The following is a 15,263-nucleotide window of genomic DNA, read 5'->3' as shown; positions in this document are numbered from 1 at the left end:
TTTCTTGTCAGAAAGGACCGAGAAAAAAAAAAAAAACCTGTTTTGAAAGACAGGCGAATGTAAACAAAGCAAGGACCGTGAAATGAACAAGTTTTCTCCGGACTTTGCAAACTCAATTTTGAAACCTTACCCGCCCCCGCCTAAGTCAATTATTGTCAGCCAGCGACAATGAAATTTCGACATAAATTTTGAGTTTTTTAGGAACAGGTTTGTTCTGTACAACCTGTTCCTAGGATGATATAGGCACAGGCAGACACACACACACATATATATTAGTCACATAAAAATTTACGTACGAAAAAACACCAAATAAAGACAGTAAATCGAAATAGCAGAAATAGCAGCGGAAAGTCCAGAGAGAGAGAGAGAGAGATAGAGAAGAGAGAAGAAGAAGAAGAGAGAAGATTTTACTGAAACCTACATTATGCCAAATATCAGAAGTACAACTACATTTTGAAAGCAATGTTGACCGCGTAAAATAAATATGGAAAATTAAATCCCACGTATTTATTTATTTCGAAGACTTTATCACACTCCGCTCGACATTCGGCAAATGCAATAATTTGGCAAATGCAATAACTGCAACACAAGCCTCAATGAATCTCCTTTAGGACCGAGTATGAAAGGCCAGAAGGAAAAGCTATGTAGCAATAGATTCCTTTGGAAGTATTGCATCCAAAACAAATATAAAATTTCTTTTTATTCCGAAGTATTTCACGCAAAACAAGTAGGATATATCTTCTTATTTTGAAGTGTTATACCAAAAACAAATAGAAAGCCAAAATTTTCTGTCTTTTTTCGATGTATATTCGAAACAAATAGGAAATTCCTTTTTTATGCACTTTTATTAGGCTTGCTTTTTTTGGCTGTTTGTTTGTTAGTTTGTGATGGTCAAATCTTGTAACTCAATTTTCGACCACGTTTCCTTCGTACGGTGGACTTGAAATTTCGCATGGTTACTCAGTCCCGGTGACAATACAACCTTACATGATCAGCAGGTCAGCAGTGACCTCTAGTGACCCTACAGTGACCTCTCCCAGTATCTCAAGATTTGTATGAAACTCTTCAGACTTTTCACAACTCTACTCGGTAAATAACTCTCAGATTTTTCAAATAACTCTCAGAAAACTTTCAATTTCGTTAGATACAATCATAAATCGGCTACAATTTCTGTCAAAACTAAAAAGTATAAAATAATAAAATATAAAAAAAAAATTACACGCTTTTATTAAAATGCACTAAAAAGTAAAATAAATATTTTTTTGAGACACACCAGGATTTTCTTACAATTAATCAGGTCTACAAAAATAAAAACGTGAGCACCAAACATGGAAGGAAACACTGCGAGAGATAAAAATATATATTTCTTTTCTCGTGGCATTCTTTCCACAGTTGGCGTCCAACCCTTTTATTTTTGTTGAAACGATTAATTGTAAGAAAATCCTGGTGTTTATAAAAAAAATTATTTTTCTCTTTTTAGTGCATTTTAATAAAAGCGTGTTTAAATTTTTTTTTATTTAGGAGTTATATCGAGAACAAATAGAAAATGTAATTTTTTAAGTATTATATCGAGAATAAATAAAAATTTACTTTGAAGTATTCTATCCAAAATGGATAGGAAATTTCCTTTTTTGAAGTATTACATCCAAAACAAATAGAAAATTAGTTTATTTTTAATAAGAATATTTCCTTGATTAGAAGCAATTCTTATGGCACCAATACTTAAATCCTTACCAACTGTATAATAACTCTGGGCATAAAACAATACTGTTTAACCTTCCCTATAATTCACACATGCATATGTGCAAAACTTACATTTAATTAAACACACACACACACACACACACACACACACACATATATATATATAAACATATATATATATATATATATATATATATAATTACATATAAATATATATATATATAGGACACAAAGGCACACTAGAAAAACTCAAAAAACAGAATCCAGGATAAAATTGTTAATTATTTTCCCTTTTTCTGTAACAATAATCACACTGCCGCCCACGCCAAAATTATCTTGTCATTTTTACGCACAACAGTTAGAGTTAATTAAGTACCGCTACGAGACCTTTTCCTAAAATTTACAATCACTGGTGAAAATGACTGATTTTTTTTCGTAACTTACAACACCTTACTCGGGTTATATTAGAAAAATCGTACAGTTTTGGACCAAACACACCCATAGGCACAAATGCACATGCACACACACACACACTGATATATATATATATATATATATATATATATATATATATAGAATATATATATATATATATATATATATATACTCACATATACAATAGCGCATATGTATGTGTATACATAAAATACACACACATATATATAATATATATATATATATATATATATATATATATATATATATATATATATATATAGGTCATACATTATCTCACATATACAATATATGTATGTGTGTATACATAAAATACACACACACTCACACACATACACACACACACACACACACACATATATATATATATATATATATATATATATATATATATATATATATATATATATATATATATATATATATATATATTAGTGTTACAGATTCATACGTGATGTTAAAAAGAAATTCTCTTCTCTTATTATTTCCACAAATAGACAATTAGTAGGCATGGTTACTTACGCTAAAATCTTGCGAGGTAAAAATGACAAGTGAAATCCTGAATGAAATAAGGGCATAGTGACCAACTTGGAAATCTCTCTCTCTCTCTCTCTCTCTCTCTCTCTCTCTCTCTCTCTCTCTCTCTCTCTCTCTAGCAGCATTATCGGTCACATTCGCGTGTCCAGAATCATTAACCCTTCAATGGCCTGAAGGTATGGAAAGACAATTACCGAAAATAACAGGGTGCCACTGTGATCATAGGCCTCTTGGCCCACCCCCAAAAACTAAGTATATATAAGAAATAAAAGTAGCCCAAGCGTTTAATAAAAAACAAAAATCATGTCTCTACCCATAAAGAAAATAACAGCCTTGGAAACGATAGGTTTCTTGGCTACGAAAAAAAAAAATTATAAAAATAAACAAAAATCCTAGCGTTCAATAATAAACAAAACTCAATGTCTCTACCCATAAAGAAAATAACAGCCTTGGAAACGATAGGTTTCTTGGCTACGAAAAAAAAATTATAAAAATAAACAAAAATCTAGCGTTCAATAATAAACAAAACTCAATGTCTCTCCGCGAAAATAACAGCCTTGGAAACGATAGGTTCCTAAGCTATGAAAAAATAAAAATAAAAAAAATCCTAGCGTTCAATAATAAACGAAACTCAATGTCTCTTCATTTTAAGATAATAATTTAAATAAGTCTCTGTGCCACATGGAAAATAGATAAAAAAAAAAGCACTAACATCTAACAATAAACAAAAACCAACGTCTCTTCCTATTAAGATATTAACAGCACTCCAACCAATCTGCCTGGCGTAAAGGATGAGCAAAGAGAAGGGATATGTTACTGTCCATCGATCGACTAAAATCCACAGAGCTCCGATAAATGTTATAAATAATAAAGGACATCTGGAATCCGGAATGTGATTCCCACCTGCTCCAACACTCCCTCTCCCCAACCCCCCTTCACCACACACACACACACACACACACACAATTGACGACATATGCCAGGGTACCAATCGGTCACCTCGACTTTCCCCAGAGGCGAGTTGATTATTCCAGACTATGTTCGTGCTATATGCGCATGCGCAGGTGATGAGTAACCATACAAGGGACTTTGAGTAACCATACAAGGGACTTTGAGAGAAAGATACTAAAACGACAGTTGATTTGGCTGGCGTAAATCGTAGTCGTTCCATTAAACACACTACAGTTACGAGCGTCTTCTCAAAATTGTTGTTTCAACTCAAATTTTGGATAATTTTTTGGATAATTCAGGTTTTGGATAATTGTGAATGCACCACAATTATGAACGTCTACTTTCAACTGTCATTTCTACTAAAATTTCTGGTTGCTAAAATAAATTAAAAAAGAATTTGGATAATTGTGAGCAAGGTGTAGGAACGTTGGAGAAACGTCTAACCGACCAAACTTCCTACGAAGAAGCCTGGCCTGATTCCATAACTGATAATCAGGTACGGCATCAGAATAATCTACTTCCGTACAATCAAGAACACCCCGTAGGGAGGTTAGTGCCATCAGTGTTCCTCACGGGGTGCACTGTAGGCATTACTAAAGGTTCTTTGCAGCGTCCCTTCGGTCCCTAGCTGCAAGTTTAGGTTATAATTTGAAAGGAGAGAAATCATCAGCTGCAACTGATCTGAAGATTTATATCACGAATATTCGACGACAACCCGTTTCATCCCTTTTACTGTACCTCCATTCATATTCTCTTTCTTCCGCCTTGCTGTCCACCCTCTCTAACAATTGCTCCACAGTGTAACTGCAAAGGTTTTCCTCCTGTTACACCTTTGTAACCTTTAACTCTCAAATTCCCCTTCAGCGCTGAATGACCTCACAGGTCCCAGTGCTTGGCCTTTGGCCTAAAATCTATATTCCACCCAAAATCAAGAACACAGTGCAATTTAAGTTCACCAATGTCTACGGCATCAGGCACCATCAATCACGGAATGAGAGCAACTTCTACTGTCGATCACAAAACTGAATCAGGTCTGAATATCAATTTGAGGCCAAAGACCTGCCCACTAGGACCTATGAGGGTCATTAACTAAACGCAAATTGACAGTAAAAGTTCTGAAAGGTGTAACAGGAGGAACTCAAAAGCAGTTGCACTCTGAATCAATTGTTAGGAGACGTGTGGAAAGCAAGACGGAAAGCAACGGCCCAATTGAACGGCAGGTACTTTGAACAAGGGGTTGCAGCTAGGGCCGAAGGCACGATAAAGAACCTGAAGTAATGCCTACAGTGAACTGCATGGGGCGCACTGACGGCACTAACCCCCCCTTGTGGGATCATAAAACAGAATCTCGAATAATACTGAGAGAAATGAATGAAAGTGTCTCTCCACTGTCGTTATTACTAACAGCGAGAAATAAATAATGTTAAATAAAGATCGAGATAAAGTAAAGTCCACAATACCTCCTCTAGAAGCGAACAAGAACTACTTTAATTAATACTAAACCTATAATAGCTTTTCAAATAATCATTTCCGATACCGATACTTCATTTATTCAAGAAGCCATCGGCGTCATCTGCGTCATCAGGAAGTCATTTCTAATCTATATTTACGCTTTTTTACCACTGGAAGTATTCATATTAGTAATCTGCTATCTTTTTCAGTATTCCATCTGGCAGACTGCCAAACGAAATGGTTAATTTATATACAAAAAAAACTGATGCCTAATCCCAAAAGCCGAATGACAAAATTTTTAGAAATAAGACAGAAAATTAAAAATATCCCATTGCTGAAGTTGATTAAATTTCATAATTAACTCTTGGATTATTAGCATATCTTTGAATGAATGTGTATGTATATGTATAATAATATATATATATATATATATATATATATATATATATATATATATATATATATATATATATATATATATCCTCGCCGTTTGTACCTCTAAAGAATATCTGTAACTGGGAAAACAGAGGTTGACAAAATCCTTTTTGTTGTTTTTCTAATCTTTTTTTTTGAAAAACACGTCTTTTCCTTTTGCAGATATCCAGTTATTTTTTTTTTTTTTACAAAGTGTCGCCCTGTATTTTGTACTCGACATTTCACTACCCATGGCCCAGAAACCGAGCTTTCAAAGCCTTCTCTTTTCCTTTATATTTAATTTGTTTTTGTTTTTCTCAGTCCTTACTATCTTATTTTTAAGATGAGTCCTCAATTAATTTCAAAAGATTTTATCTTGGTTTAAGGTACGTAAAATCATAAGGTGGTTTGCGGAATAAGGTAAACTATTTTTTACCTTATTCTGCAGCTGCAAATCAAACACGGTTCGATGCTTAAAGCGCTTTTACTTGTAATGGACATATGTATGTAAGCATATATATACATAATATATATATATATATATATATATATATATATATATATATATATATATATATATATATACATACATACATGGGTGTGTGCGTGTCACTGCGTGTATAATACGACCACGTGTCCATCAAAAGCGCGAATCAAAAAATTTGCACAAGTTAATATTCAATTTTCAGTTGATCATTCAAAAAAAAAATTATCCCGCATAGTGGCAGAGTTAAATTTATTCTCTCTAGAGTAAAATGATCTCTCGTGCATCAAAAAAAGTGTCTTTTTTGACATTCCTCCGTAGCTATTTTTTGACATTCGTCTGTTGCTTTTCTGACATTCGTCCACAGCTTTATTGGACATTCGTCCATAGCTTTTCTGACCATCGTCCACAGCTTTATTGGACATTCGTCCATAGCTTTTTTGACATTCGTCCGTAGCTTTTTCTGACATTCATCCGTTGCTTTTTTTGACATCCATACGTAGCTTTTTCGACATTCGTCCGTAGCTTTTTTGACATACATCCGTAGGTTTTTCTGACATTCGTCCGTAGCTTTTTTTTGAAATTCGTATGTAGCATTTCTAACATTCGATCGTAGCTTTTTTTGACATTAGTCCGTAGCTTTTTTGCCAATTGTCCGTAGCATTATTTTTTACATTCGTCCACAGCTTTTCTTGACATTCGTCCATTGCTTTTTCTGACATTCGTCCCTAGCTTTTTTGGCATTCGTCCATAGCTTTTTTTTTTGTATTCGCCCATAGCTTTTTCTGACATTCGTCCGTAGCTTTTTTGCCCATTCGTCCGTAGCTTTTTCTTACATTCGTCCGTACCTTTGTTTTTGGCATTCGCCCATAAGTTTTTCTGACATTCGTCCGTAACTTTTTTGACATTCCTCCGTAGCTTTTTCTGGCATTCGTCCGTAGCTTTTCTGACATTCATCCCTAGCTTTTTTTGGCATTCGTCCATAGCTTTTTTTTTTATATTCGACCATAGCTTTTTCTGACATTCATCCGTAGCTTTTTTGCCCATTCGTCCGTAACTTTTCTGACATTCGTCCGTACCTTTGTTTTTGGCATTCGCCCATAAGTTTTCTGACATTCGTCCGTAGCTTTTTTGACATTCCTCCGTAGCTTTTTCTGACATTCGTCCGTAGCTTTTTCTAACATTCGTCCGTAGCTTTTTCTGACATTCGTCCGTAGTCTAATCCGTTTTCCATTTTTACTGAGTAAAGTAAATTAATCACGAAATCTTTGACTACAAAGTACTACGAAAGTAGCTTTAAGAAGAAATCTGTGAATAAAAAATTTCAGAAATCTCTATATGAAAATTCTTTATTTAATCTTAGATAAGGATCATCACTTCTCATCTGTTACTAATTTAGTAATTTGTTAATTCACATGTTTTCTAATAATTGATCTCTTTTAGTATTTCGTTTTACCTTCTGTTACTTCTTTCGAATGAACACCATAATGTTTTTTGGAAACTTGAATTTCAAGTCACTGTCGCCTCTGGTAGTCTTGTTCCATTGGAACTGAGTTCACTTTCTGAATAATAATAATAATAATAATAATAATAATAATAATAATAATAATAATAATAATAATAAATAATAATAATACATTAAAGAACGTTTAGATGTTACAAAGAGAGTATGAACGGAGTTACAGTAAAAAGAATGAAAGAGGTTGCAGGTAGGGGCCGAAGAGACGCTGCAAAGACCCTTAAGTAATGCCTACAATGCATCGTGTGATTTACACTGAAGGCACACAGCAGACATCAAGCAAACAACTACAGCAAGGATTCAGGCATCGTAATGCCTACAGTGCATCACGTGAAGGCACAGAAGGCACTACCCCTCCCCCTACGGGGAAGGGAGGTACACATAAGGCAAGCAACAAGAAAAGCAACTGCAGCAAGGAATCAGCCACCGAAACCACCGGATACAAGATCACAAGAACGCAGAGTAGAACAGGGAAAGACCATCTTTGGTCTTGCAGCCATGTAAACGCCCTGGAGAACCTCGTGATTACATCACTGCGAGCCTTGGTTCATGGCATAATGCTTGTGCGATTGCTTCCATGCTTCCACGCCAGATGTTCTCTCTTGCTGCTCCTTTCGTGCGCGAGAGAAACAAGAGGCAATTGAATCAACTGTAACTGTACACGGGTTCAGCAATGCACAACGACCTTGCAATGTACAGGTACCAGGGAAGTTCAGGCATCCTAATTTTGAGATCAAACTTGGTGCCAGGAGGCTGAATGAACGCCATATTCTTCGGAAGCTTGAACTTCAAGGCAATATCCTCTGCCGGCTTGTTCCATGTGCAATATGGTTTATCTTCTGAATAATAATAATAATAATAATAATAATAATAATAATAATAATAATAATAATAATAATAATAATAATAATAACTTTGTGCAAGTTAATATATATATATATATATATATATATATATATATATATATATATATATATATATATATATATATATATATATACATATACATATATATACATATATATATATATATATAATACATTATACATACATACAGTATGTGTTCAAAATTCTTTATCTCAGCCTTATGTTGGGAGCAGAAAAATCCGCAAAAGCTTCCCAATAATAAAAAGTCCTTATTCTTGCACAGAAAGCAATTTCCAGTCATTCCCATAAGCTCACCACTCTCTCTCTCTCTCTCTCTCTCTCTCTCTCTCTCTCTCTCTCTCTCTCTCTCTCTCTCTCTCTCTCACTCCATACCAAGAAAACATTTGTATTATCACTGCAGCGAGTTCCTATTCAATTTACTCGTGAAACTACTGCAGTGGGATTGCACACTCAAATGATATATGAATTGTTGCAACACTGTAACCTTCACTGTACATCTTGAAGACCAATGTGGCCTTCACTGTATATTATCTTGAAGACCTTCATATTTCTATCCTTTCTTAGTTGACTAGCGGAGGTTTTAGACCGCCTAATATCTTTCGAGGGTTGCTTAAGACGCAGGAGGTATGCAACTGAAGTAGTAACTCAGTGAATGCAACTCCGTGTCTTCACGATGTTCGATTGAGTTAGAACAGAACAGAATATAGTATTTAGACCAAAGGCCAAGCGCTGGGACCTATGAGGTGATTCAGCTCTGAAACGGAAGTATATAGTATAAAAATTTGAAAAGTATAACAAGAGGACAACCTCAAAGCAGCTACACTATGAAACAATTGTTAGAAGAGGGTGGACAGCAAGATGGAAGAAAGGGAATATGAACGGAGGTACAGTAAAACGAATGAACGGGGTTGCCGCTAAGGGCCGAAGGACGCTGTAAAGAATCTTAAGTAATGCCTACAGTGCACCGCTATCCCTTTGGGGTGATCAATTGAGTTGTTCTTCTTTTCGTAATTGTCACTGCAATTCACCTTGGGTGTAATCTATCTGCTAATTTATAGTAAGTTCAATATTAAAAGATATCAGTTGCTTAAAATTTGCGAACATAAAAAAGTCACTCGTGTAAAGTAAAAATTCTTGCTATACCAAGTGTTACAAACTTACCAATCAACTATCACGAATATGTGAAGTATAGCTGACATCATTTTACATTTCTCTCGATGGCCGGGTGGTCAAAGTCACTGTCTGCCGGCGTTTCTAAGCTAAGCCTTCATTCGAATCCTCTCCTGAGCAGAAGCATTTAGCAATTATAAGTCCCCTTGGGTGAAAATATTTCAAAGTCCAGTAAATTTGATATCACACGATATTTGTGGCTTAATATTTTGGAATATATGTATGTATGTATGTATGTATGTATGTATATATGGTTGGTACTTGTGTTGATAGCCGGGTGGTCAAAGTCACTGTTTATCGTCTAATTTAAACTAGGTCTTGGTTCGAGTTCCCATCAGCGCAGAAGCATTTAGCAATTATTATTCTCTTTGGACGTAAGATTTTCAGAGTATAGTAAACTCGATTTCAAACCGATATCTATGGGTTAAAGTATTAGAATATGTGTATGTATGTATGTATGTATGTTTGTTTGTTTGTTTGTTTGTAAGTATGTATGTAATTATATATGTATGTATGGCTGGTACTTGTATTGAGTGGACGACAGTAATGTCACCGAATGTCTCAAAACCGCTCTACTGACGCATTTTTAGTAAACTGGGTCACGCCATTCATTTCTATTCATGAATGATGTGGCAAAAACCAAATAAATCCTGTTGTAAAAGTTGTATGTGATTGGTCACGGCAGAATATTTCGAGTCTCGAAATTCGTCACTAGAAGCGTGACAGCTGCGCATTCAGATACATCAATAATGATGCTTTTTTTTTTTTTTTTTCCTTCTCTGTGATTTTTCCGTGATGATTTTCCATCTGAATTTTGCAGAGTCGACATGCTATAAGCCCAAGAGGGCTCCAGCTGCATAAATGATAAATCAGGATGACGAAAATAATTATATACATAAAAATGATGAAAAAAACTATAAACGTAAAAATTATCACTTTTACACGAACCGAGAGGAAAATAACAGGATGGGTCTTAGAGCAAGTGTCTTCACGGCTCCATGAAACCTTCGTTTCATAATTCCGTGAAATCTATCAATAGGTGAATGTGGATAATGCTGAGTCGGCTATGGCCTTGGGCCGACAAGAAAGTGCTTTTTACGGGTCTCCAGGAGACAATCAACGAGGACCCTTGAGCGAGCTCGCCTAAAGATGGAGGGTACTTAATTCATATTCAGTGACCTCCTGAATGGATGGAAGATGAGCCTGGCTGCCTGCTCTCTCTCTCTCTCTCTCTCTCTCTCTCTCTCTCTCTCTCTCTCTCTCTCTCTCTCTCTCTCTCTATTATATATATATATATATATATATATATATATATATATATATATATATATATATATATATATATATATATATATACACATACATAATTAGAGAGAGAGAGAGAGAAGAAGAGAGAGAAAGAAGAAAGAGAGAGAAAAGTCTAAACGAAGACAGGAAACTAATATGTGAGAAAACATTAGCTGAAACTGATCATCAAGAGAATAAAGGGCAACAGATAAAAAAAAGCAACGTTTCGAATCAAATACGAAAAATCAACTAAAAAGAAATTAGGCACTGACTAATATTATATCTTATACCTTTGAAATCGTTCTGAAATATGGATCCGATTCAGAGTTCAACAGCTCATGTATATTTGAAGTCGAGGAAAGGCATGGAATTATGATTTAAATGTAACAGAATTTCTGGGTGGATATCAGAATTTGTTGTATAGAGTTTAGTCTGAAACTATATGAGATAAGTCCTTCTCAGAACTTGGAGAAAACTATTCCCGAGCGACATAAAGTAATCTCTCTTTAGTTTTTTAACTGCATATGATGATACCTGCAAAATGCAATCTCTCCTAAGTTTTTTTACTAAACAATATTTGAAGCTATATGAAAAATGAAATCTCTCCTGTGCTTTCTTTAAACAGTGTAAGTCGCTCTCTCAAACACCAGTCTTATATTATCATCCATTTAGTTTGGTTTTAAACCTAATGTACATTCTTAAAACAGCTTTGAATACGCGGTTTCTGAATTACATAATCTATTATATAAGCAAATGTTTGAAAGGAACCATATCTCTTGCATGTTTTACTGTCTTTAAAAAGATAGAAAAAAGAATTAAAATAGAGAGGCAAAAATCTTTAAACAGAATTACTAGTTAGTGCAGCTGCACCTACAGAAAACTTTTAAAAATTATCATTTGAAATCAAAATGATTTACTCGAAAACATTTTTTATAAATCAAGATGATTGAATTTACACCCTTCTTTATAAATCAAGCTGATTTAACATAAAATGTTCCTTATAAATCAAGATGATTTAATCTAAAACATTCTTTTATATCATTTCATTTAAAATATTCTTCATAAACCGAGATGCTTTAATTTAAAACGTTGTTTGTAAACTCAGATGATTTAGTCTAAAAGATTCTTTATAAATCAAGATGATTTAATCAAAAACATTCTTTATAAATCGAGATACTAAATCAAGATTATTTAATCAAAAACATTCTTTATAAATCGAGATAATAAATCAAGATGATTTAATCGAAAACATTCTTTATAAATCAAGATGATTTAACTTAAACCCTTCCTTATACATCAAGATGATTTCATCAAAAACATTCCTAATAAATCAAGATGATTTAATTAAAAAAAATACTTTATAAAGCAAGATATTTAATTCAAAGCATCCTTTGTACGTCAAAATGATTTAAAATATTCTTGATACATCAAGATGATTTAATTCAAAACCTTCTTTGAAGACTCTTTCTTCCCCTCATCGTCTCTTTACCACTCCACGGCGTCACTCAGATCTTCCTTTCGACTCCTTCTCAGATCTTTACATATCTCCGTCGGTACGGAATCCGAAGGACCCTTATCCTAAAGGATCTGTCTCCTCCTCCTCCTCCTCCTCCTCCTCCTCCTCCTCCTCCTCCTCCTCCTCCTCCTCCTCCTCCTCCTCCTTTATCCCTTTGGCTCCGAGAAAGCTTTTGCTTGTATGCCTTATGGAAGGAATTTGAAAGGTGATCCTCTTTCCCTTCAATGACTCTACGCTTTTGCCTCTCAGAGGAAAGTATACATACATACTTACATACATAATACGTTGACAGAAACTGCAAATACTTTTGGCCTTATAAAGAGTACATACAATTGTTTTTCTGGCTCTAAGGATAAAACATAACACATACATACATACATGCATACATTCATACATACATACATGCATGCATAATATCTTGGTAGAAACTGCAACTACTTTTGGCTCTATGAAGAGAACATACAGTTGATTTTTTGGCTGTAGGATAAAACATACATACATACATACATACATACATACATACATAATGTCTTGGAAGAAACTTCTAGTGCTTTTGGCTCTATGAAGAGAACATACAATTGCTTTTGGCTCTAATGATACATATACATACATACATAATACATACATACATACATACATACATACATACATACATACATAATATCTTGGTAGAAACTTCAAGTACTTTTGGTTCTATGAAGAGAACATACAATTGTTTTTCTGGGTCTAAGGATAAAACATACATACATACATAAATACATACATATGTAATATCTTGTTAAGGAAAAGCATTATATTTTAGACAGCATTCCCAATTCTCCACCAACAATATTATGAACAACTGCTGTTCGTAAAAGGGTGAAAACTCCCATAAAATACTAAGCTCCTTTTTCTCCCTTTGTTTAAATTATGCCAGAGTTTTCCTTCTTTGCACACATGCAACACACACACACACAAACATATATATATATATATATATATATATATATATATATATATATATATATATATATATATATATATATATATATAAAATGACAAACACACACAGTATATGTATATTGTCACTACTATATATATATACCATAGCTGATTAACATAAATATATATATATACGTATAGAATATATTTATAGCAACGGACCTACAGCTTATTGTGAATACCACATTATAAAGAGAAATGAATTTCTATAACCTTAACAAACTTGTTCTTCACAAATTGCTGGAGATTCAATCACTGTGACATGTTGAATAATTTGTCACTAACTAACTGACTGTATATACATCCCTTCGATACCATAACTTTTCTTCTGTGAATACAAACAAACTTGCCTTTGAAACAAGAATAATTTATAGTTACCTGTGGCCACTTTTCTTTCCAAGGTTTTTTTTACAGAAGAAAAAAAGAAAACAAGACAAGAAGAAAAAAGAAAACATAAATAACTAACGGAATACTTAGTGAGGGAACGATGAAAAATTGTTTCTTTTTTTGAGCTAATATTTTACCTTATATTTTTTCTTATATACAGTATGATCATCTTTTTTTTTTTTTTTGTTTAAAGCATTCACTGGAGTAAGTGCAAAAGGGAAAACTGTTTTACTCTGCGTTTCAAAATATTCTATTTGCATATATATATATATATATATATATATATATATATATATATATATATATATATATATATATATTATATATCTATATATATATATATATATATATATATATATATATATATATATATATATATATATATATATATATATATATATATATATATATATATATATATATATATGTCACAAACAAACCAGCGTCCACATGCTATAGCAGTACACTGGGAAAGACAATATATTCAACCGTAAAGTGAAAAGTGCTTTTTTACATTGCGATTACTCGGAAGAACGGCTTAACATATCCAGCCAATCTACGTTTTGCAAGAGTAATTTGCAAAATGAAACACTTCAAAGACACAGTATTATTATTATTATTATTATTATTATTATTATTATTATTATTATTATTATATTATTAATAATAATAATTAATAATAATAATAATAATATTAATAATAATAATAATAATAATAATAATAATAATAATAATAATAATAATAATAATAATAATAAGCAGATGAAACCCATTCACATGGAACAAGCCCATCACAGGAGCCATCGACTTAAAATTCAAGCTTCCAAAGAATATTGGGGTGTTCTTTACGAAGTAAAGGGAAGGACAAAAAGAAGAGATACCACTTATTAAAAAAGGAAAAAAATCAAATAATGAAAGACAAATAGATAAAAATGTACTAAAATTAAAGAAGAATAGCATTACGGTGTGCAGTGTCAAGTTGTAACTTTACGTCCAGTGCCGATGAATCATTCAGAATATTGCCTGCACAGACAGGCACGCGTCAAGTGCCTGTATTTTGTTGTTTCTTTGTTGCAAAGGAGCAACACAAAGCTTCAGAAAAGAGAAATAGAAGCACATGATATTGTGCGTACTTTTTATCATATGGTATATTTTTACTGAACTAACATTCCCTGTTACTGGACTATTCCTATAACCTTACAAATGAGCATCATCTACAAGAAACGATACAGTAATTTTTCGCATAAAAAGGGAAAATGTAAATTATTATTATTATTATTATTATTATTATTATTATTATTATTATTATTATTATTCAGTATTATTATTTTTATTATTATTATTTTTGCCTCGGTACATTTCATGACTTTTATTTTTACTTTATTTTTGACTCAAGCTACATTTAGGGTTTAAATTACTCATTTTTGACTCAAAGCTTTGACAACTATATTATTTGAACCCTTTATAAATTTTATTATTATTTTACAACTACTGTATTATTATTGTGGATTATTATT

The sequence above is a fragment of the Macrobrachium rosenbergii genome, chromosome 23 (genome assembly GCF_040412425.1).
Source record: "Macrobrachium rosenbergii isolate ZJJX-2024 chromosome 23, ASM4041242v1, whole genome shotgun sequence".
NCBI classification, from domain to species: domain Eukaryota; kingdom Metazoa; phylum Arthropoda; class Malacostraca; order Decapoda; family Palaemonidae; genus Macrobrachium; species Macrobrachium rosenbergii.
The sequence above is the reverse complement of the archived record's forward strand: the minus strand, read 5'-3'. Positions refer to the sequence as shown.